The sequence below is a fragment of the Mustela erminea genome, chromosome 13 (assembly GCF_009829155.1).
Source record: "Mustela erminea isolate mMusErm1 chromosome 13, mMusErm1.Pri, whole genome shotgun sequence".
NCBI classification, from domain to species: domain Eukaryota; kingdom Metazoa; phylum Chordata; class Mammalia; order Carnivora; family Mustelidae; genus Mustela; species Mustela erminea.
The window spans coordinates 78,642,009-78,663,851 of NC_045626.1; the positions used below are offsets into that span (position 1 = coordinate 78,642,009).

Consider the following 21,843-nt stretch of genomic DNA (forward strand, 5'->3'; position numbering starts at 1 on the left):
CTAGGTCCCGCCCCCTCCCCGTTGCCAAGGCGCCGGTTACTAGGTTACCGGGAGGCGCCGGGCGCCCGACTCCCTCCCGGTCAGCCCTTTCAGCCCAGCGCTGCCCTTTCGCCGGTGTGACGGGGCTTCCTGAGGCCGGGGGAAGCAAGAGAGGCCGGGTCACCCCCTGCAGCGGCCAGTCATCGTTACAAACTAAAGTCCCACGGCGAAAGCCAGTTCCAGCTACCCCCAAAGTTCAAACACTTAAGAGTTCGAAGGAACAGAGAGCCTCCAGCGCGGAAAAACCCCGAGGGAAAACAACCCGAAATGACGGGGCCAGGTCTTGAATATAGATGCCCTAGGAAAAAAAGGCTCGAAATATGCTGGGAGGTGAGTACTTCGAATGGATAAACAACTGCAAACACGCACAGCTCCGGTCTACCTCCCAGTCCGTGCCCCTCACCCAACACAATGCGGAGAGCCCAGCTCCAGGAGCAACCCCAGAGTGAAGACCAAAACCAAACTCCCAGTTAGTTTAATAGCGTGTAACTGGAAAGGGGTAGCTACCAAGCACAGAGGACAGGATCCCTAGGATCTGAAGATAGGGGAACGAGTATTGACATTTTAGTGCCTTTTTCTGCAATGAGATGGTTTTGGACCACTTTTATTTCTTTCTACTTTGCTCGTCTGTATTTCCCAGCCATGAGTATGACGAGTATGTATTGCATCTTACAGATTACATACTTTATCCAGAATAAAGCTTTTTTTTTTTTTTTAACTTGTGAGAAAGACAATAGGGAGAAAAGAGGAGGCTGGGGTCAGAAGGGTTCTGAATCAGAAGCGGCTGCTCCCTGCACCTGATTACATCTGTGGCAGCTGCTCTAGGAGCAGAGTAGAGGGGCAGTGAGGCAAACACAGGAGGGAAGTTATACTTGAGGCTGGCCCCTGCCTGGGAATTCGGAAGCGGAAAGGGTCATCTGTGGCTTGTGGTGTGACAGTGGCCAGCTCGGACTCTGCGTGTTCAGATCCTTCGTCTGCCCCTTTGCCACCGGCTTCTCTCCTCGTCCTGCAATCTCTACAACAGAGGTACCTGCCAGGATCAAACAACACGTGTAAAGCAGCCGGCACATTGCCGCCTTACTCTCTGCTCCCCTTCTAGCACACTCTCCACCCACCCTGTTCTTGTTTCAAATGTTTCTTCTCAGGCAAAACCTACTCAAGAATCGGCTGGTGTGACTATACCCGCGAGGGCTGATTTCATGCGTCCACGTGACTGGACTCTGGACGCCCAGAGAGCCGGTAACATATTATGCCGGGGCTGTGTCTCAGAGGGTGTTTCTGAAAGTGGTCGGTGTTGGAATTGGTGCACTGAGCAAGGAGGGCCTCACCGGTGCTGGTGGGCATCATCCAGTCCACAGAGGGCCTGAATAGAACGGAAAGGCAGAGGATGGGCGAATTTGGCTCTCTTTTTGAGCTGGGGTATCCATCTTCTCATGCCCTCAGACACCAGTACTCTTTTTTCTGAGGCCTTTGGATTCAGACTGAATCACAGCTCTGGCTCCTGGGTCTCCAGCTTGCAGACAGCCCATTCTGGAACTTCTTGGCCTCCATAATCATGGGAGCCATTCCTAGGATATATAAAATATAAACAGGAATATAAAAATATAAAACATATTTAAAACACAAAATATATTTTATTACACATAAATGTTATTGACATAGAAAACATATATCAATATTACATATACAATGTAAAATATAAGTCTACATAATAAAAAATTAATGATGTATATATAGTCATTTTGCTAAGGGACCTTTGTCTTAGAAACACGGTGCCACCACCTCTTTGAGCTGGAAGATGTGACTGAGACTAGACCGAGTTCTCATAAAATTCTGTGTGCAGCTGCTACTCGGTTTGCTTGGAATGCAGAATTCTTCTGTGTGGCGTTATCTTATATATTTACAAGGTCATGTGTTGTGTGCCTCCCCAGTGGATTGTAAGCTTCTTAGAAGGCAAAGCATTGATTTATTTGCCACTGTATTCCTAGTGCCTGATGCATGGCTCAGAGGAAGCAATCAGTCAATAATTGTTCCATGAAGGAATGAACAATAATAACTAATACTTCTTAGAGAGTTGCTAGGGGCCGGACACTGTCCTATGTACTTTGCTTTACATTTATTATTCTCACTCAGTTGTTGCAATAAGCCTAAGCTACTATCATTAGCTCCACTTCATAGACTTGTTAAGTAACTTGCCCAAAAGTTTAGTAGGTTTTCTGACTTGGTATAATGGTCACAACTGGATCTAACCAGGACAAGAGCCCAAATTCTTAGCGAGCTCAGCTAGTGTGGTCCCTGGACTGGCAGCAGCAGCATCCCCTGGGAACTTGTTAGAAATGTTAATTATTCTTGTCCCTACCCCAAACCCACTGAATCTGAAACTCTGGGGGTGGACCCAGCCATCTGTGCTGTAACAGGCCCTCAAGGGGATTCTGATGCACTGGCGTTTGAGAACCACTGCCCTCTGCTCCCACCGCTTCTCAGTCCTGGAGCTTGCCATCACTTTCTAAGACAGAGAATGGGTACTCACACGCATATGCCGGAAAAACAGAGGTGTCCATTTAATGTGTGTCTCTGCAGTTTTGTGTGTTTCTGGTTTTGTTATTAATTGAATTAATTAAAGGCATAGCCCTTTGGGCAAGTTACTTAATATGTCCTTGGCCCTCAGTATTGGCATTTGTGAAATGGGCAGGCCGATATTCAGCCATGAGGAATGGCATCCATAAGTTGCCAGGGTGTACAATTTTTTTAAGGGCCATCAAAAATTTAGATTTTTATGTAAATTACTGTATGTTAAACATTGGCACCTAATTAAAAAAAAAAAAAAAAGAAGAACTGCTGGTAAAGCACAAATGTTGGATCATTTTGTGAGTTTTTCTTTCTGAAATACAGATGATCAGGCAGAAGACGCAGTCATTCCTTCTGACCCTCTGCCTAGATTGTAGACATTCTGGAGAAATAAGGATAAATAAAGCCGGTAGCTCCATGTGAATTGTGACACTGATGAACATAGGCACAAACTTTTCTTATGTAATCAGAACCAGATTTGGAAATGCTTTAATAAAACCGTAGGTCCTAGAGATGGCAGGATCAGAAGTTACAAACAAAATTACCAACGAAAAGCATTTGCTCTTAAAATTGACTTAGGGGAAGGGAGCCCTGGATTTTATTACTCTCAGCTTTGGAACAAACTTGGCTTTGGACACAGCACTTACTGCCTTAGTTTATTTTTAAGATTTGTTCTTATGAGAGAATGGGATGCGAGGCTATCTTTGGAAGATGCTGGCAGAAGAAAATCAAACTGGGTCTTTCTCCTGAGCATGTTTGTACTGGTGAAATCATGTTTAAATGAAGAGCAAGGACTTGAAGGAGGAAAAAAATCTCAAAGGGGAATTCGAAGAGTTTGTGTAGAGGAAGGGCCATTTTCTTTAGTGACCACAGCCAAATCATTGACTGATAAGGACTGTAAATTCCTCAGCTCTTTTGGGGGCACTCGCTGCCTTCAAGGACTTTCTTTTTGTCGGAAGCCCCAGAAAGCCCCTAAACCCGACAGGGTTTAAGGAAATCCATTCATTGTCCCCTAAAGTGTGTTCGTTGAATAATTAAGGAATGGTTCTTTTTTGATTCTCAAATCTGATGCTCTTTAACTTTGAGATTGAAAGGGTGATTCATATAAATTTGCTCCATGGGCTCAAAAAATTTCACATTTTTTAATTTTTCTAAATTCCATAGAATGTGGCTCAGGGTCCTCCACTGTCTCTTCCTCAAACCAAGGGAGTGTGGAAATTCATTCTGTGGGAGTTGGGTTCCTTCCGTTCCTTGGGGTCAAGAAGGCAAAGAGGTTGTAGGGAAATAGGCCAGAATATTTGAGGAAGGGCTTTTAGTCTTCAGCTGTTCCTAAAGTCTGTTGGCATAGATGCTCTTTGTCATCAAGTTTGAGGCTTAGACTTCCCTGGGCCCCTCCTTTGAAATTCTGCCACCTTCTTCTCACCCACTTACTAACTCAAAGCGAGGTTCCAGAACCAATAGTATCAACACTCCTTAGGAGCTCGTTAGAAATGCAGAATCTCTGGACCCACTCCAGGACTCCTCAATCAGAATTGCATTTTAACAAGGTCTCCAAGCAGCTGGTGTGCAGATTTCAGCTGAGAAGCCCCAGATACCACATAATGTGTCTCTCTCCCACCACCTTGTTCCTCACCACTGTTCTGCATCCCTAAGTATGGAATTCTTCAGGGAGCAGGACCACTGGCCTCTCACATAACACTCCCAACCTCCTCCCTGCTAGGGGCTTAGCATTTTGATCATTCAACTCCAAGTCCAAAAGTTCCTAGGCGTCTAAGCTCCCCTGAGCCAGGCAAACCCAATGCTCCAGGACTCTGAGGCTTAATTGCTTGGGGAAAAGGAAAAATAAAATAAAAAACAACCCTTAGTTTTTGGTGATGAGTCCGCAGTGGAAAGTAAGTCCATTAATTTCTCCATCACATTATTCTGTCACACTAATAATAGGTCCTCTGAGCTGGTGAAATTTTAAAAATATTTCTTCTTCTGGAGTCTTCTCTGTTTCCCTCTAGTTTGAGCCCAGCATCATTGCCCTGGACTAGACTCTGGGACCATCTTGACTGAAAAAGAGGAAAAGGTGTTAATAAGGAGGGGATGGAAGTGTAGTTCCATTACCCTGGCTCTGTTCGGTACTGGTCCAGGCATGGACCACACTGCCTTTGGGTCTATGGAACAGAATTGCAAGGCAAAAAGCATTTGGTGTGTTACCTGTTGTACAATCTGCGTGCAAAACAAAGGGACCGTTTCTCTCCACTCTCTCAACATAGCAGGGACCCTGGGGATGTAGCGAAGTAAGAAATAGACCTTAATATTGGCAAAAGACTGCAGATTCAATTCGAGGATGAATAGTAATAAGAAAATGCAAATTACTATCATTATTTACGTTGCATGGCAGAGTTACACAACACTTTATTATACAGTAGATGCTACAGAAAGAACTATTTATAGACATTTTTTCCTGTTCCCCCAACCCCCCTAAACTCACTCTTTCAAAGCATCTGGCCCAAGTTCAATGGCAATGTGTTTTAAAAAATACACTTATTTTAAAAAATGCAATACTGAAAAGTAAAACAAGACAATAGTACTGAAAATTGAAGAGCCAAGGCTATCCCAAGTCAACATGAAGAATTTTTAAACTCGAAGATATTTTAAGTGTTTCAAAGAGATAGATGTTCAAAATATACTTTTAATGAATCTTTCAACTTAAGAGAAATTGTTTGTTGTTTTTTTTTTTTAAGGACACACCTTAGAATTCAGTCTTATTCCAATCTGAAGATGTCCAATCTTGGCAGATGTGCAGGAAATTAAATTATCTGGCATGTTCATCAGTATGAAGATTGGACAATTGTGTCTTGAAAAAGTCTTAAAATTTAAAGATTGTTCAAAGTACAGATTTTTAAAAAATTAATGAAAGCAAATTTCCTTCTTAAAGGATTATCTAAAGTTTCCTGAATCTCATGGGAGTAAATTATTTTGTACCCTCTGCTTTAATTTTTTTCTTAAAATTTTAAGGGATATTGAACAAAAACAACATATTCAGTATGTCCTATTTTGGCAAATGTCAACCAGAACTGGCTTGTTAAACATGGGTTATCTTCAGTTTGTGCCAATTAATTAACTTAAGATGTTTTCTTAATGCTAAATTCAAATAAGTTCTTGGTTTTGATATAGCTTCTAATTTTCTTCTGTTGTTCAGGTGATTTGAAATTATAATTGAGAATAAATTTTGCAAAATTAACACATAAAAAGGCATCACTGGAAACGTTTTCCATTGCATAATTCCAAATGCCATGGAAATAGTTGGCGTATTTGGATAGTCATGGAACTTAATTCCATACGTACATATTTCAAAATTATCCATCTGCTTAACACCAGGAAGGGTTTCAATGGTAAGATCTTGGTGTACCCGATTGTGGAGAACTTGGTGTGATAAAATTTGCAAAATCAAAATCGTGTTATTTCTTTAAAAAACAATTAGTGGGATTAGAAAGTTGGTCCAAGCCTGCAATATGGTGTTTTGAGAACAAGAAAACAACAGCATTTATTCATGTCTCCCTGTACCCCCCCAATGTGACCGCCAGGGAGAAGACATGCACCGAGGCAGTGAACTAAAGATCCCCCCCAGATCTTAAGGACTAGGTGACTTTAGCTTAAGCTTTACTGTTTTAACCAAGCAAGACCTTCTTACTTGAAATTTTAAGTGCAGAAAAAGAATAGTGACATTCAAGCTCTGCCCTAAGCTTATTTATATTGGGAAAATACCTTGACGTCTTTAGTCCCAACTACTATAAACTGTCTCAATACTGATACTAAGCTATAGTTGATAAACTTCTTTGATTTGTTTCAACTATCTAATCAGAATGGGTGCCAGTTATTTATAAATGCATTAATAAAGTAACCATGGTAGATTGTCTGCAAAGATGGTTGCTGCCCATTTCTCCCATCCCTAGGGGGTGCATGCATCTTCCCCTCCCAAGAGCTGGAGTCTTTTTCCTCACTCCTTGGAGGCTGTTCTTTGACTTGCTTTTACCAAAAGAACTTGGCGGCAATGCTGTTCCAGAACTTTCAAGCTGAGGCCTGGAAGTTTACACGTTAGCTAGAGGGAATACCATCTGCCATGACTAGAAGTCCAGGCTTTTCTGTTGGAGAAAGGGGACTCCAGGAACTCAGGTGACAGCAGAGGGCCCCAGAGACATAAAAGAGTCCAGCCAACACCACAAGGAAGGAGGCCCAGCTGTCCTATGCAGTCCTCAATTGTTCAAGCCATTTCAACGGAAACCCTACGAGTGAGGCCATCTTGGAACCTCCAGCCCCACACGAAGCCACCTCAGCTAACACCATGTGAAACACAGGTGAACTGTCCCTTTGAGGCCTGCCCTAGTTCCTGCAGATTCACGAGCAAATAGCATGATTGTTATATTAATCCATTACATTTAGCTGTGGTCTGTTAGGTCTGTTACGCGGTAGCAATAGGGACCATCACAGCGACAATTTTCTCAAGTTTTTATTTTTTTTTTATTTTTATTTTATTTTATTTTTTTTTTTTAAAGATTTTATTTATTTATTTGACAGACAGAGATCACAAGTAGGCAGAGAGGCAGGCAGAGAGTGAGAGAGGGAAGCAGGCTCCCTGCTGAGCAGAGAGCCCGATGCGGAACTCGATCCCAGGACCCCGAGATCATGACCTGAGCCGAAGGCAGCGGCTCAACCCACTGAGCCACCCAGGCGCCCTTTCTCAAGTTTTTAAAATTGGGATTTACCAACTCTAAAAACATTTTGGAGGTTGAAAGGAAGAGACAAGTAGAATATTCATTAACCAAAGCTGTCATAACTAAGGGAGTTTTTTAAAAGTCCTTTTGAAAAAGTTTTGTGGCTATGCTTATAGACTATCTCAGTTGCTGATATTTCTGTCACAGAGAGTGATTTATTTATAAGTCAGCTAATGTGTAACCTTGACTAGAACAATGACAAGAGTAGTTTCTTCAATACTCATCTCATTTTTACTTGGTTGTTATGTAAATGAGAAATTCCAAGGAAGCTATGAGTAAGGAGGAACAGCCTTACAAACCAGACCCTCTGTGAAGCACTCCAGGGCTGCAAATATTATCTGTATAAAGTACACTTGATGTACTTGCATATCAGTAGGAATACTTGTGTCACATGTATTCCTAGACCTAAGACCAAAGGAAATTTATCTAGGCCTAGACCATGTTTTAAGCAAGTTAGAATTTTTATTCAAATTAGAAATATGTCTTGCAGTACTAGGACTGAATTTTTAAAAACTTGGCCACCTCATGTTACCAAATTTGCCAGCGTTTTGACAATGGTATGTATGGAAACATTGCTAGCAGTTTCGTCGACCTCAGGATTTTTTTTTTTTAATCTGCAAAATTAGGATAGTGTTTTTTGTTTTTTTTTAAGAAAAGAACATTTAAATTAGCAGGTGACATATGGATCAGATACTAGCTATATTTGGTGTCTGTTCACTAGAAAATTACATAAAAGGATAGTTAGGAAAGGAGGTGAAAAAGAACCAGTAATAGGAGCCAAATACTAAGGGGAGAAAAGTCTAGTTCATACATGAGACATTATTAGCATAAGGCATTTTGTTCTGTAATGTAACTGTTGTAAAAGTAGGGAGAGAATAAGAGAAGAGTGGTAAATATACAGAAAATAGCAGGAGAACAACGTGACTTAAAAAAAAAAAAACAGACTCAAGCTCACAGATGGAGGGCAAGGTCTATAAACTAGTCTACTGGGTTTCTATTTTTGGGCATTATTTTGGACTAGATAAAGTAAAAACTTTCCCCGGTTAATAGTCGTCTAGATAATGCTGGGTAAAATATAACACCACCAGAAAACAGGAATAATCTCAAGGAGTCAGAAAAACAGATGGTGAAAACTAAACTGGTAGGGTTTATCGGCATGGAGCAGGGGAGGGGTTTCAGTTGTAAAAGTCCCAAAGGACAGGGGACAAAACTTTGGGGGAAGGGCACTGTGGCCTCCACTCAACGACCCTCAAAGAGTTATACCCTTAAGGGAAAGGGTGGAAGGACTAGAAAAAGTCATCCAGCCAACACAGGGAGATAACAAGAAAGCCTATTTCTTTTACTCTGGACCTTGAGTGGGAAAGAAACGCCCCCTTAGAATTGTTCACAGTAGGACTCTACTCATGTAAGGTTCAGGGTTCAAATTTACTTTGGGAAACCCTTAAGCCAAGAAATGAGCTAAGCAAACTCTTAAATGCAAACCTTCAGTCTAGATGTCCTGGATTCCCACAAATAAAGATCTCTGTGTTCGAAATTACAAAACACACAAGGAAACAATCCACCATGAGCAAGAGTCAACAGAAACAGCAAACCACAAGATCAGATCCCAAATGCTTCAGATAACTGGTTTCTTAAAGACCCATTTAAAATAAACTGGTTCACAATGATTAAAGCCACAAATGAATAAACACAAGAAAAGAACAATCCTTAAAATAGATGAAGTGCTTTTGAAAAAGAAACTAGGATGTCTTCATCTTGGTGATTTTTTCTCTTTATCATTATCAGTGGAACCAAATATTCAACATGAGACTGCACCTACGCATTGTATATTAACCAGAAGCAGTAAAATTTCCCCATGAGTCATTCATTATCACTCGTTTAGCAAACATTTATCAACACCTGCAATGTGCCACCAACTGTGTGATGCCTGAAATTGGGGTGGGGGGGTTGTTCAGCAGGTGAAGAAGACAGACCTTTCAGTGGGGCAGAGATAATTGCAGGCAAAACAGACTTGCAGTTAAATTCTAGCACAACGTATGTACCCAGGATGAAGGAAAGAAAAGAAAGATGCAGGCTGAGAAGGGCCTAAGAAAACCTTAAGGAAGTGAGGCTTCAGGAGAGACTCAAAGAGTGATTAGAATTTACCCTGATGGAGGAAGGAGAGAATGCTGTCCAGGAAGAGAAGAGAAATATTGGAAGGTCTGGATTCAAGGCAGGCTGGTGAAGTTCAGAACCTGCAAGAAGACCACTATGGCAGAGTACAGAAAGCCAGTGGGAGGTCTGGTTTGTATGTGTAGGACCACCATTGGAGGCTGAATAGCTCTAGGGGCCAGATTCTGAAAATCCTTGTCTGTTAGGCCAACCAGAGCAGATCTGATTTTATCCTTCAGGCAATGGGGAAATTTTGGAGAGAAGAGACCGGAAAATTTAGGCTTTGGAAATACTATTCTGGGGATGGAGCGCCAGATAGTTTAGTACAAGGTAGACTTGTCACTGCTCAAGGTTGTTGTAACCAAAACAAAAGGAAGTTCTTATCCTGTAAGTTTTGGGGGAAAACACTTGAAATTAGTTTTGATGAGTGTCAGTAAGGGAACAAAACATTTAGTAGGAAGCAAGTTTGGAAATGCACCCTATTGTGCATTCCTAAGTGGAAAGACAAGCGTAAGAATATATAGAGAAAATGCTTCCATTTTTAAAAAATGGAAACAAAACCTAAAATTACCCCTACATATGTGTGTGTGCACAGTAAATATATATTAATATGATAAAAAGCCCCAAAGAGCTTCCAGCCTCCTCTTCTTGTTCTTCAGGTTCCTGTTGTAGATAATTGTCCAGAAACAATAATAATGATGCTTCCTGTTTTCAAATTCATTGCTGATGGTCCAAAGGGATGGAACAGGAGGGAAATAAAAAATTACTCTAAGGTCAAAATCATGACTCCCTCACTGGAAAGTGAGCTCCCTGGAAATGAGCCACATGTTTTATTCATCTTTGAATTTCTCCAGTGCCTGGCACATAAATGCCCAATAAAAGTTTATTGGATGTGAGAATAAGAATATGGGAATTGGAGAATACCCTAATGGTTGTGTGGAAACTGGAAAGAGATTAAATTTTGGAGAATTCAATCCAACAAGTATTTATTTGAGCCTTTGTTGTGTGCCACCCTGAGCTGGCATGTAGGGTGAGGGGAGGTGGTTGTGTTGAGCAGCTTAAAGACCTAATCTTAGCAACAAGCAAAGGAGGGTTAGAAAGATATGGTCTAAGGGTACCAGCTTTGGAGTCAGGCAGACCAGAGTTTAAATCAGGATTCTTCCATTTACTAGTGGTTTGACCAAAAGCAAATAGCTTAACCTCAATGGGCCTCCACTTCCTCATCTGCAAAATAAAGATTATAATGATAGTACCTACCTCAGAACTGTGGAGAGAAATAAGTGAGATTTTCACATCCAGCACTTAGCATAGTACTTGAGTCAGAGGAATCTCTGGATTTACATGAGATATTATTGTAGACAAATGTAGGGATCAAACTAGGGTATCTGGTTGGTGCTACTTTTAACCAGCTACTCTAGAATGTCTCTTTGGTAATTTTGGTAGTCAGAATGGTGTCCCCAAAGATATCCATACCCTAATCCCTGGAACCTGTGAATATGGTACCTCACAGAGCAAAAGGGACTTTGCAGATGGGATTAAGTTAAGGATCTTGAGACAGGAGATTATCCTAGATTATCCTAGTGGGCTCTGTGTCATCACAAGAGTCTTTATAAGGGAAAGAGGGAGGCAGGGGAATAGTGAAAGTGTGACAGTGGAAGCAGAGGTTGGAGTAATGTGTTGCTGGCTGGGGGTCATGAGCCAGGAATCGTGAACAGTCTTTTGAGGAGGGGAAAGGCAAAGCAGTGGGTTCTCCTCTGGACCCAACACCTTGACTTTAGCCCAACGAGATGATTTTGGACTCCTGACCTCCAGAATTGTAAGATCATAAATTTGTTGTTGCTTTGAGTCACAGTGTTTATGCTAATTTATTATAGCAGCTATAGGAGACTCAGACAGTAATGATGGACAAAGAGATGGGCTGCCCAGACCCTATTCAAGCAAAGACTTGCTGTCCCATTGCTGGGAGTACAGTCAAGAGATGGGCTCTGCTCCCAGCTCCTTGGGCTTCAAGCCACAGCTGTGGAGAGTTGTTCATCCAAGGTCACGTCCTTTCTGGGACAGTTCATACTGAGTGACTAAGGGAAGCAAGAGTGGGATGGGGCTACAGGAACTTGTTACTTTGGTCCAACTCCCACCAACCCCGACAGGCAATCATCACTGTAGAGTGTCCCGTGGTTTTGGCGGGGGCGTTATTGGGTGCATGTCACAGTTGGGCCTTTCTCTCTGCCCAGCTCTGCTTTGTTTAGAAAAAAACCAGTTCTCCCTCCGGTGTGTCTCCTTGACTCTCGCAGGACTACCACACTCACGACACATCTGACACCAGAGATGTGGGGGTTTTCCCCGCGCCAAGCAATTCTGCAACACCAGCTGGGTGTCCTACAATTCAACTCTGTTCTGACACTATCTGCGGATAGCATCAGATCCCACAAGTTCAGGGCTCGGTCCCACAAGACTATCTCCTCAACTCCCACTTCAGATGCCTGTTGCAAGTCTAGCTCATCAGCTGTACTTCTCACTGATTAGCTATAAATCAGAGTTCCCACAATCCCCTTCTCAGGTTCAATTAATTTGCTGGAACATCTCACAAAACTCAGGGAAACAGCTACTTATACTTACCAGCTTGTGAGAGGACACGATAAAGGATACAGATGACAAGTCAGCTGAAGAGGTACATAAGGTGGGGTCTGGAAGTGTCCTGAGTGCAGGACCTTCTGTCCTCAGGAAGTTGGGGTATGCCACTCTCCCAGTGTGTCGATGTGTTCTCCAGCCTGGAAGCTCTCCAGACCTCAGAGTATTGGGATTTTATGGAAGCTTCCTCATGCATGACCAATTATTAACTCCCATTTCCAGCCCCTCTGCCCTCTCTAGAGAATAGGAGGTGGGGCTGAAAATTCCAAGCTTCTAATCCTGGCTTGGTCTTTCTAGTGACCAGCACCCATCCAGGAGCCCATCCAGGAGGCCAGAGTCACCTCATTAGATCAAAAAATGCTCCAAGAGCTCTTATCACTTAGGAAATAACAAGGGTTTCAGGAGCCCCATGTCAGGAACTGAGCGAGAGACTCGCATGTATATGTTCTATTATCTCACAAGCTTCCTCCTGCTTCTTCTTCTTCTTCTTTTTAAGATTTTATTTATTTATTTGACAGACAGAGATCACAAGCAGGCAGAGAGGCAGGCAGAGAGAGAGAGGAAGGGAAGCAGGCTCCCTGTTGAGCAGAGAGCCCAACGCAGGGCTCCATCCCAGGACCCTGGCACCATGACCCGAGCTGAAGGCAGATGCCTAACCCACTGAGCCACCCAGGCGCCCCTTCCTCCTGCTTCTTTTCACAGATGTTGAATGCTAACTCTTGTTCTTCAAACTCTGTTTCCGTATTCTTCCAGAAAAATCCACCTGTAGCAGAAACCCATCTGAGAGTGAAGGACAGTGCCTTTGAGATTACAGACCACTATTTAACTGTCTGGGTTTTGTTTTGTTTTGTTTTTTTAACTCTTAAATTTCTTTAAAAATAGAGACTACTAGGGGCACCTAGGTGACTCGGTTGTTTAAGCATTCAGACTCTCAGTTTTGGCTCAGGTTGTGGCCTCATGGGTTGTGGGATCGGGCCCTGTGTCAGGCTCTGTGCTCAGCAGGGAGTCTGCTTGAAGATTCTCCCTCTGCTTCTTACCCACCCCCTTGTACCTCTCTTTCTCTCTCAAATAAATAAATAAATCTTAAAAATAAAGAGATAAATAAACAAATAAAAATACAGAATACTGGTATTTTATCCATAATCCTTTCACAAATGCATTTCACTACGCTTCTATCCCTTTCTTAAAAATAAACTAAAATAGAAATAAAAGCAAAAATCTGATTTAGAGCAGGGACCACATATCCTGCATATTTTTTAAAGCTTTGCTTATAATGTTTTTTGTTCATAATGTTTTTTAAACTTTTGTCTATAAACAGGAAAACCAAGTCTAATTGTGTTCGTAATTTTATGTGCATAGGAAGCAATTTCCCTTGTTTAGGTGTTAGCCAAGTTAAGCTGAGGAGTATAGCCCTCACAGGAGAGTATAAAGGTGGTCTTCTCTCCTCAGACAAAGAGAATAGAGAGTACAAAATTCATCCTTTGGAGACCTCACCTCTGTTCATATGCATGAATATTTTATAGTATGGTTCAAGACATTTAAGTTTTATTTAATAAGCCATTGTGGAATTTCCAATTAAAACCAGCATATTGGGAGGCACCTTTATTTCCTTTTCCTCCCCAAATCTGGCTAAAACACAATAAAGGGATGAGAATGTACTAACTCACCAGGATAAAGAGAATGAGGGGAGACAATAGTGGATAAGAGATTTCAACAAATATTGGGAGACAAAAGGTTGTTGGAGGGATTTCCAGTTAAATACGAAAGGCTAAATACTTTGCCTTTTCCAAAAACTTTACTAAGACAATATTAAGGAGGGGCACCTGGCTGGCTCTGTCCATAGAGTATGTAGCTCTTGATCTTGGAGTCATGCCCCCCACTGAACATAGAGTCTGACAAAAAAATGTTGGGCCTCTCAGTTGGCTCCATCAGTAGAGCACACAACTCTTGATTTTGAGTTCAATCCCCATGCTGGGTATAGAGATTACTTAAAAAAAAATCTTAAAAAAAATTAAGGAATAAAAAAATATGTGTTAGTTATAGATGTGCCATACCTGAGGGGAGAGCAGTCACCAGCTTTCCAATCTAGAATTCTATATCTAACCAAACTATCACTGGGGATTAACATCAGAAAAAAAATATTTTCAAATAATACACTATATGTTAATAAAAATAGTTTAAAAAAATAAACAGAAAGGTCTTCTGTTTCAAAAAAAATATTTTCAGGCATTCAGGGACTTAAAAAAACTACCTTCCATTTGCCCTCTTTCAATAAGCTTTTGGAAATGTACTCTAAAAAATGAGAGTAAAATAAGAAAGAGTGAGACAAGACTTGAAGGAAGAGGAGATTCACAATGGGCAATAGGCAAAGGAAATTCAGAGGACAATGGCAAAGAGATGATTCAAAATGACAGCTGTGCAGTAGGCCCTAGAGAACAACTTGTCTTGATTGGAGCAAGAAAACAGACTCTGAGAGGAGATCCCCAGGAAAAACATGAAACTGATTCTTAGAATGTAGAAAATATTGTTGACAGGCCTATAGCAGAGATGTTGGAGCCCTTGGAAAATTATATATATATATATATATATATATATAACAATACTTGGAGAAATTAAAAACCAAGTCAATTATAAACTCTAGGAAAAAAACAAAGGGTTTTATAAGAAAGGAAACATGGTCACACAGTTCATCTACTTGGTTTGGTAGAAAACAAAATTTATCTGGTCATAATATAAACATTTCTACTCCCAAATGGCTGTATAATGATGTTGGAGAGATACGAGGAGGGTAAGTAAGGAGTGGTGTTAATGTACAAGAAATGAATCAATAGGCGTTCTAAAACTGATACATCAAGAAATTGTAGTATTAGTTTTCTATTTAGAAGGACAGTGATAAGTACCAGGGGAAAAACTATATGGTTTGAGGGTGGTTGCCTCTGGGGAAGAGGACATGAAAGCTGAGATAGAGGAGGGTAAGATACAGGGGTCCTTTAAACCATGTGCTTTTCAACTATATTCTTTAGAATAAATTATTAAATAATTTGAAGATGGTAGTATATACTGTATTTGATTATAATAATGAGTAAATGATATATTGAAATTTAAAACAATTAAAAAATTAAAATTTGCTTTTTTGCACTTTTAGGAACAGTTAGAATCATCTCATGAAATTGAAGACTTGACAAAGTGTTCTCAGCCTAGTGGTAAAGCACACAGACTTTGGAGTCTCAAACCGCTTTTTAGCTTCAACACTGCTATGTGTTATGTGATCTTGGATAAATTATTTAACTTCTTGAACCTTGATTTTTCTTGACTATACAGAGGGGATATCAATAATACCTATGTCATAAGAATGATTTCATAATTAAATTTAATTAAATTAAATGAGATAAAAATAACAAAAATAACAACTAAGGAACCTATGCACTTTGTATATATTATCTTTTTTTTTTTTTTTTTAAAGATGTTATTTATTTATTTGACAGAGAGAGAGATCACAAGTAGGCAGAGAGGCAGGCAGAGAAAGAGAGGGAAAGCAGGCTCCCTGCCAAGTCAAGAGCCTGACTTGGGGCTGAATCCCAGGACCCTGAGACCATGACCTGAGCCGAAGGCAGAGGCTTTAACCCACTGAGCCACCCAGATGCCCCTGTACAGATTATCTTATTATCTTATTGAATCTTATTGAATATCTACATATTACTTATTGAATCTTCATAACCTGTCTATTTTATGAAGAGCATTTGTATCATAATACCTAATTATTTAATTACTAATTACTCAATAAACATTAGCAGTTTTCTGTTAGTATTTTGATGGGAATGAAGACTAATAAGAGAAACAATGAAAAAACTCGGGAACATTCTGGTTATTCTGAGACTAGATTGGTGATATCCCCTGTCCCCCTATTACACATAGTCTTGAACCTGAAATAAACATAAAAAAGTCGCCATGGCATCAAAGTTCTATTCAAAAGTGACAATTGTTGGCTTAGCTCTACATTCTTTTTTTTTTTTTTTTTTTTTAATTGTGGTGAGGATGCCTGGCTGACTTAGTCAATCCCAGGACCCTGGCATCATAGCCTGAGCCAAAGGCAGACGCTTAACCAACTGAGCCACCCAGGTCCCCCTGTTGCATAGATTTTTCGAAATAGAATTGCTAGGTCAAAGAGTAAATGCCCTGCAAAAGAGTTGTACCCACTTATACTACCACTCATTAGAGTATGAAAGTGCTTATCTGCTATTCTCTCTTTGTTCTTAGATAATACTGCTTTCTTTAATATTTGTGATGCCGATGGACCAGAAATACCTCAATGTGTGAATTTGTATTTTTATTTTAATTTATTTATTTGAGAGAGGGAGAGAGAGAGCGAGTGAGCCTGAGTGGCAGTGGCGGGGTTGGCAAAGGGAGAGGGAGAAGCAGACTTGATCCTAGGACCTAAGATCATGACCTGAGCTGCGTGCAGCTGCTGAACTGACCAAGCCACCCGCGCATCTCGATATTTTTCTGATGACTGTTAGAGTATCTTTTTGCACTTTGATTGGCTACCCACGTAATTTTGCTGTGTTTTAATCCGTTCTCTACTGGGGGACATTTAGCTTGGTTATCAGCCCACTGCACATGTGGAATGCCTGAACAAAGAGGTGACTATGGGAAGGTGTAAGAAATGCATCCAGTGACAATAAAATGACTGCAGAGACGTTCAAAATGATAGCCTTGAGTCATCAAGTTTCACTGTATTTAGGAAATAGAAGAGCATTCTTCAAAGAGTTCTATCAAAAATGGTTAAAAATATGAAGTCTTGGTAATTTCTGAAAGCTACCATTTATTGAACAGCAACCATGCGTCATCCTCTGCGTTAAGGCTTTTCAAACACCATTTGATTTCATCTTGGCGTGAGCAAGTATCATGTCATTTTATGTTGTAGAAAGGACAGTTTCTGGAGACTAGCCCAAGGTCACAAACCACAGGCAGTGGATCGTTGGATCCGAATCCAAATCTGTGACACCCTCACCCTTTGAGAGGGCCTTCTGAGGAAGGTCCTAGAGACTCACGGACTGCGCATACCATGCTTACTGGTGTCTCAAGTAGCCTGGGTCATTGTGTTTGCTTTTGTTCTTACTCTTTTTTTTTTTTTTTTTTAAAGATTTTATTTATTTGTTTGACAGACAGAGATCACAAGTAGGCAGAGAGGCAGGCAGAGAGAGAGGTGGGGAAGCAGGCTCCCCACTAAGCAGAGAGCCCGATGCGGGGCTCGATCCCAGGACCCTGAGATCATGACCTGAGTCGAAGGCAGAGGCTTTAACCCACTGAGCCACCCAGGCACGCCTGTTCTTACTCTTGCAAATCCAGAGTCAGTAGTCTTCAGGAGAAGGCTTTATTGGAGTTCCGTACCAAGTGCGCCATGACTCACGAGGAAATGACTTTAGGTGGTGCTCAGACACAACGTTCAATGGCACTGAATCACCCGGTGAGGAAGTTACTCTCCTTTGAGTCCCTCTCAATCATGTCATCAAGGAGAAAGTCTGGAAGCGGTGCGTCTAGTTCTGGAACACCTCTCTGGTGCTTGCTGATTTCTTCCTATTTAACAAATACTGCAGCAGATTTCAGAGCTCCAGCCAGTAACAGTGTCTAGGTAGAATTTAATAACATTATTTTAAAAAATGATATTTACTCTTGCGGTTATCATCTAGTTATGGCAAGATGTCTGTTTCTCATTTGCAGTAATGAAATAAATTTCCCCTTTAAAATGAATTTGCTTTCGTAAAAATAGTGAGTCACGTAAGAGAAAATTGTAGGCATACGCTGTTACCAGTTGTCAAATAACTGGGCGAAATTGTGAAAAAAGGTAACGCTTGAATGGCGTTTCAGAGACACTGCTTTCCTAGATTCATGAGAGCAGGCTCTAGGCTCCACGGGTATCTTTGTTTGTTGATTCTAATCATACTTTCCTGACTCGAGGGTACATTATATCACATGAGATGTTTGTTAAGAATTCAGATACCCAGGCCTTGAACCCCAAAGAGCCTCTGTAGGTCTGAGACAGGACCTGGGCTTTGTAATTTTGATTAAGCAATCAAGTGGTTCTGATGCGAACTAGTCAGCACATGGCACTTGCAGAAATTCTGAATTGGATCTTTCCGTTTTAACCCAATATCAGAAAAAAAAAAGTTTGTTTGTTTTGGGGGGGCAGAGGGAGAGAGAGAGTCTTGAAGCAGACTCCACACTGAGCACAGAACCCCATGAAGGGCTCAATCTCAGGACCCTGAGGTCATGACCTGGGTGGAAACCAAGACACCCCGTTTAACACACTGAGCCACCCAGGAGCCCAAACTATAGATTTTTTGGAAATAGATGAGGAAGAATGCCACATGCCTCTAAGTCTGGCAGGACACAGTGTGCTTCTGCCTTTGTGTGACTCCAGTAGGTTTGGTTTCCGGGGCAGAAGCAGTCACATCTAATTTTCAGGCGGTGTTCTAGGCACTTCACACACATTGAGTCATTTCATCTTCAGCACAATCCGAGGAGGCAGATACTATTACCTTCATTTTATGGGTGGGGAAACCCGGACACAGAGAGGTGAAATCACTTGCCTAAGGTCACAGGGCTGGGAGGTGGCAAAGTTGGGATTTAAACCTGACCATCAGCTCGTGCTCAGAGCCCACATTCTTCCCTGCAGGGGTCAGTTCCCTCCCCTGGACCCACCTCTATGTGTGATGATGAAGGTCCCGCACCCCCTCCAATTCTGCAGATTCCTGTTGTCCTATCAGTAGATCAGACTCTTTCTTATAATCAGAAATTAATTGATCATTGAGTTAAATGAATACAAGAATACGGACTAGGTTAGGGTCCCTGGTCCAAGGTCTGTAACCTTCCTGCTCAGTCAAAACCGTGGACTAGGCCTGTCTTTCAAAGCTAAAAGCCAACATTTGTACTTCCTATGACAAAAATAAAACACGTTCTCAATTTACCAGGTAGACTAAACTGGTACTGATTTATCTGATTCTGTGCACAAAAGCCCAAGACAGGGGAAAACTTATGATCTGCCCCACTCAGCATTTCTCATTTTTTTCCCCATTTCTTCAAAGAAAAGGAAAGTCGAGAAATCACAGAGGAGACTTCTAAAGGGCCATCAGCTCCCGTGTTCAGACTCAAATACAAAAAGAGGCTCAGTGAACTCAGGGTCTGTGCCTTCCAGAAGGCAATCGAATTGTGGAGGATTTGAGGCTCGTCCAGGACAATGCGAGCAATTTTGGTCATTTACCACATGCATTTCTTTCTTCTTTTTCTTTTCCTCCCCCCCAACCCCCCCAACCCGAAGTCACAGATGGGTGCTAGAACACGGGCCAACCCTGGGCCACGAGATGCAGCCGACCAGCTGTGGTACAGTGTGCGTAGCAGGTGCACGAGGCGTGGCCCGCGGCCTGAGCTGGCCGGGCAGGCATGGGTTTCTTCTCTGGCCCGGAGAACCGCGGAATGCGGGAATGGCATAGGCCAGGGAAGGTAGCACACCTTCAGGATGTCCAGACTAGGGAACAGGTTTTGTTTGTCCTGCCAGCAGCTGCTTTTTCGTCCCGTTGGGAGAGCCTGGTGGAGCAGCTCACAAGCAGGGGCCCATGGAAAATGCACGGCCAGGATGTCAGCGACAGCCTCACAGTGGCACTCTGGAAAGGGGTGATCACTTTGAACAATGCACACAGGTTCATGTGACAAGCCATTAAGACTCCAGCCCAGGTAAACAGCAATTTTTTAAAAATATTTTATTTATTTATTTATTTGACAGAGAGAGAGAGAGATCACAAGTAGGCAGAGAGCCAGGCAGAGAGAGAGGGGGAAGCAGGCTCTCTGCCAAGCAGAGAGCTGGAAGCGGGGCTCAATCCCAGGACAATGAGATCATGACCTGAGCCGAAGGCAGAGGCTTAACCCACTGAGCCACCCAGGTGCCCCAGCATGTGTCCTTTATCAGACTGTTTCCTTAGTCTATGGCACACTATGTATAGGCAGGAGCCCTTCACGTCAGTGACACAAAGGCAGGGTTCACTTTCAGGTTTTTATGAGGTGCTTTCGATGCTGTTGTTGATAAGGAGGCCACGGAGTCCCCTACCAAAACGTAGATTATTTAATTCCTCTGCTTTTTTGTCTCCGTCAAGATAACTTCGGAGCAGCTGAAGGTAGCATATGTTTGCCGGGGTAGCTATCCACAACAACAAAAGACACTTACTTTAAAGTAAAAGCTGTAAAGATTCTCAACGTGTGTGTCGTGTGTGTTTGCTCTGTGATGTCTGAGGCCAGAAGAGGGGCCCTTCTTGAAAAGGAAGATGTAAAGCCGTAGGTGTCAACTTGGGCTCAACATCAGAATTACCCTGGGGAGCTTTTAAAAATCCCAATGCCGCCCCAGACCAAATAAATCAGAATCTCTGGGGCGGGGGTAGGATCTAGGCACCAACATTTAGGAAAAAAAAAGTTTCCCAGGTGATTCCCACGCATAGACATTGCATGAAGGGGAAATTTCCTTACCCTTTGGAAAGTCGTGTAAGACTTTTGGGAAACGGAATTCACTGACCTCTCATTTCTGGAGGAATGAAAATGGAAATCACCACATCAATTGCCTGATTTCCATATTTTAGCATCTGCCTTTCTTCTCATTGTTCTGTGCAAGTACTGGAAGTCCTGCCCTCTAGTGCCCCGGGACCAGCAGGTAGAGCAGATGAGGACCTCAGGAGAAGGCTTGGGGAGCAGAGACTGGAGTGGGGCGGAGACTCTGGGCCCCAAAGTTGAATAGCCTTTCCTATGTTGTGCACCCATTACCTCTATCTAGTTCTAGAACTTTCTCATTACCCCAAACAGAAAACCAATACCTATGAATCCCCTCCCCCACCCCCCTTGCAACCCACCTGCTTTCTCTCTGTGGATTTGCCTATTCTGAATATTTCTTATCAATGTAATCCTACAGGCTGCGGCCTTTTGTGTCTAGCTTCTTCTTTCCTTTGCATAATGTTTTCAAGTTCATTGCCCATTGTAGCATGCCTCAGTGCTTCCTTCCTATTTACGGCTGAATACAATTCTGTTGTATGGATATGCCACACACTGTCCAGCTCTTTAGGTGACAGGTAGTTGGGTGGTTTCCACCTTTCAGCTATTGTGACTAGTGCTGCTGTGAAGTTTTGTGGGCATGTTTTGTTTCAACAGAGGGATCATCTTTACATAACAGCTGCCCCCACAGCACTAATCCCAACTCTGAGCCCACTCATACGTGTCCACGAGGCAGGGACTTAAGAATAGGGGGACCAAACCGTCCCACTTTGCCTTGGATTGTCCCGGTTTTAACACGAAGGGCCCACATCTAGTAAACCAGTAGAGGGAGGTCTGGCAGTGGTCTCATACACCAGCAAAAGCCTTCTCAAGGCAAGGCCAATAGTTTTAGTATTTTTGACCGACTTCAAAAATCATTGGGACAAGTCTGTTTCTTGCAATTGTCTCTAATGGCAGTGACTTCAGGAAGCTGGGCTTTGGCACAAGCTTCCTTGATGTCGCCTGGAGGATTCCTATTCCTTATTCAGTCTCAGCTTCAGACTCATGCCCACGACAGAGATTCCCAGAGTCCCTTCCCTTGCAAAGGGGTAATGGATTCCTCTCCTTTATTCCAGAAGCATCATATAATTACAGGATGCATTTGCATGGGTCTCCCCCATTAGAC

General features: G+C 42.2%; 2 long non-coding RNA genes across 2 annotated transcripts in view; one reads left to right on the top strand and one right to left on the bottom strand.

Moving 5' to 3' along the window:
• Nucleotides 1-17: 17 nt before the first annotated feature.
• On the top strand, nt 18-15,446 carry LOC116571569. The gene is made up of 3 exons (XR_004277914.1): nt 18-369; nt 1,185-1,278; nt 15,295-15,446. It is a non-coding gene; the product is annotated as an uncharacterized LOC116571569 (long non-coding RNA).
• Nucleotides 711-21,843, bottom strand: part of LOC116571570 — a 30,773-nt gene continuing 9,640 nt past the window's right edge. The window contains exons 2-3 of the long non-coding RNA XR_004277915.1: nt 1,155-1,607; nt 711-1,069 (exon numbers count right to left, since the gene is read on the bottom strand). This is a non-coding gene — a long non-coding RNA (uncharacterized LOC116571570). The remainder of the gene's footprint in view (nt 1,070-1,154; nt 1,608-21,843) is intronic.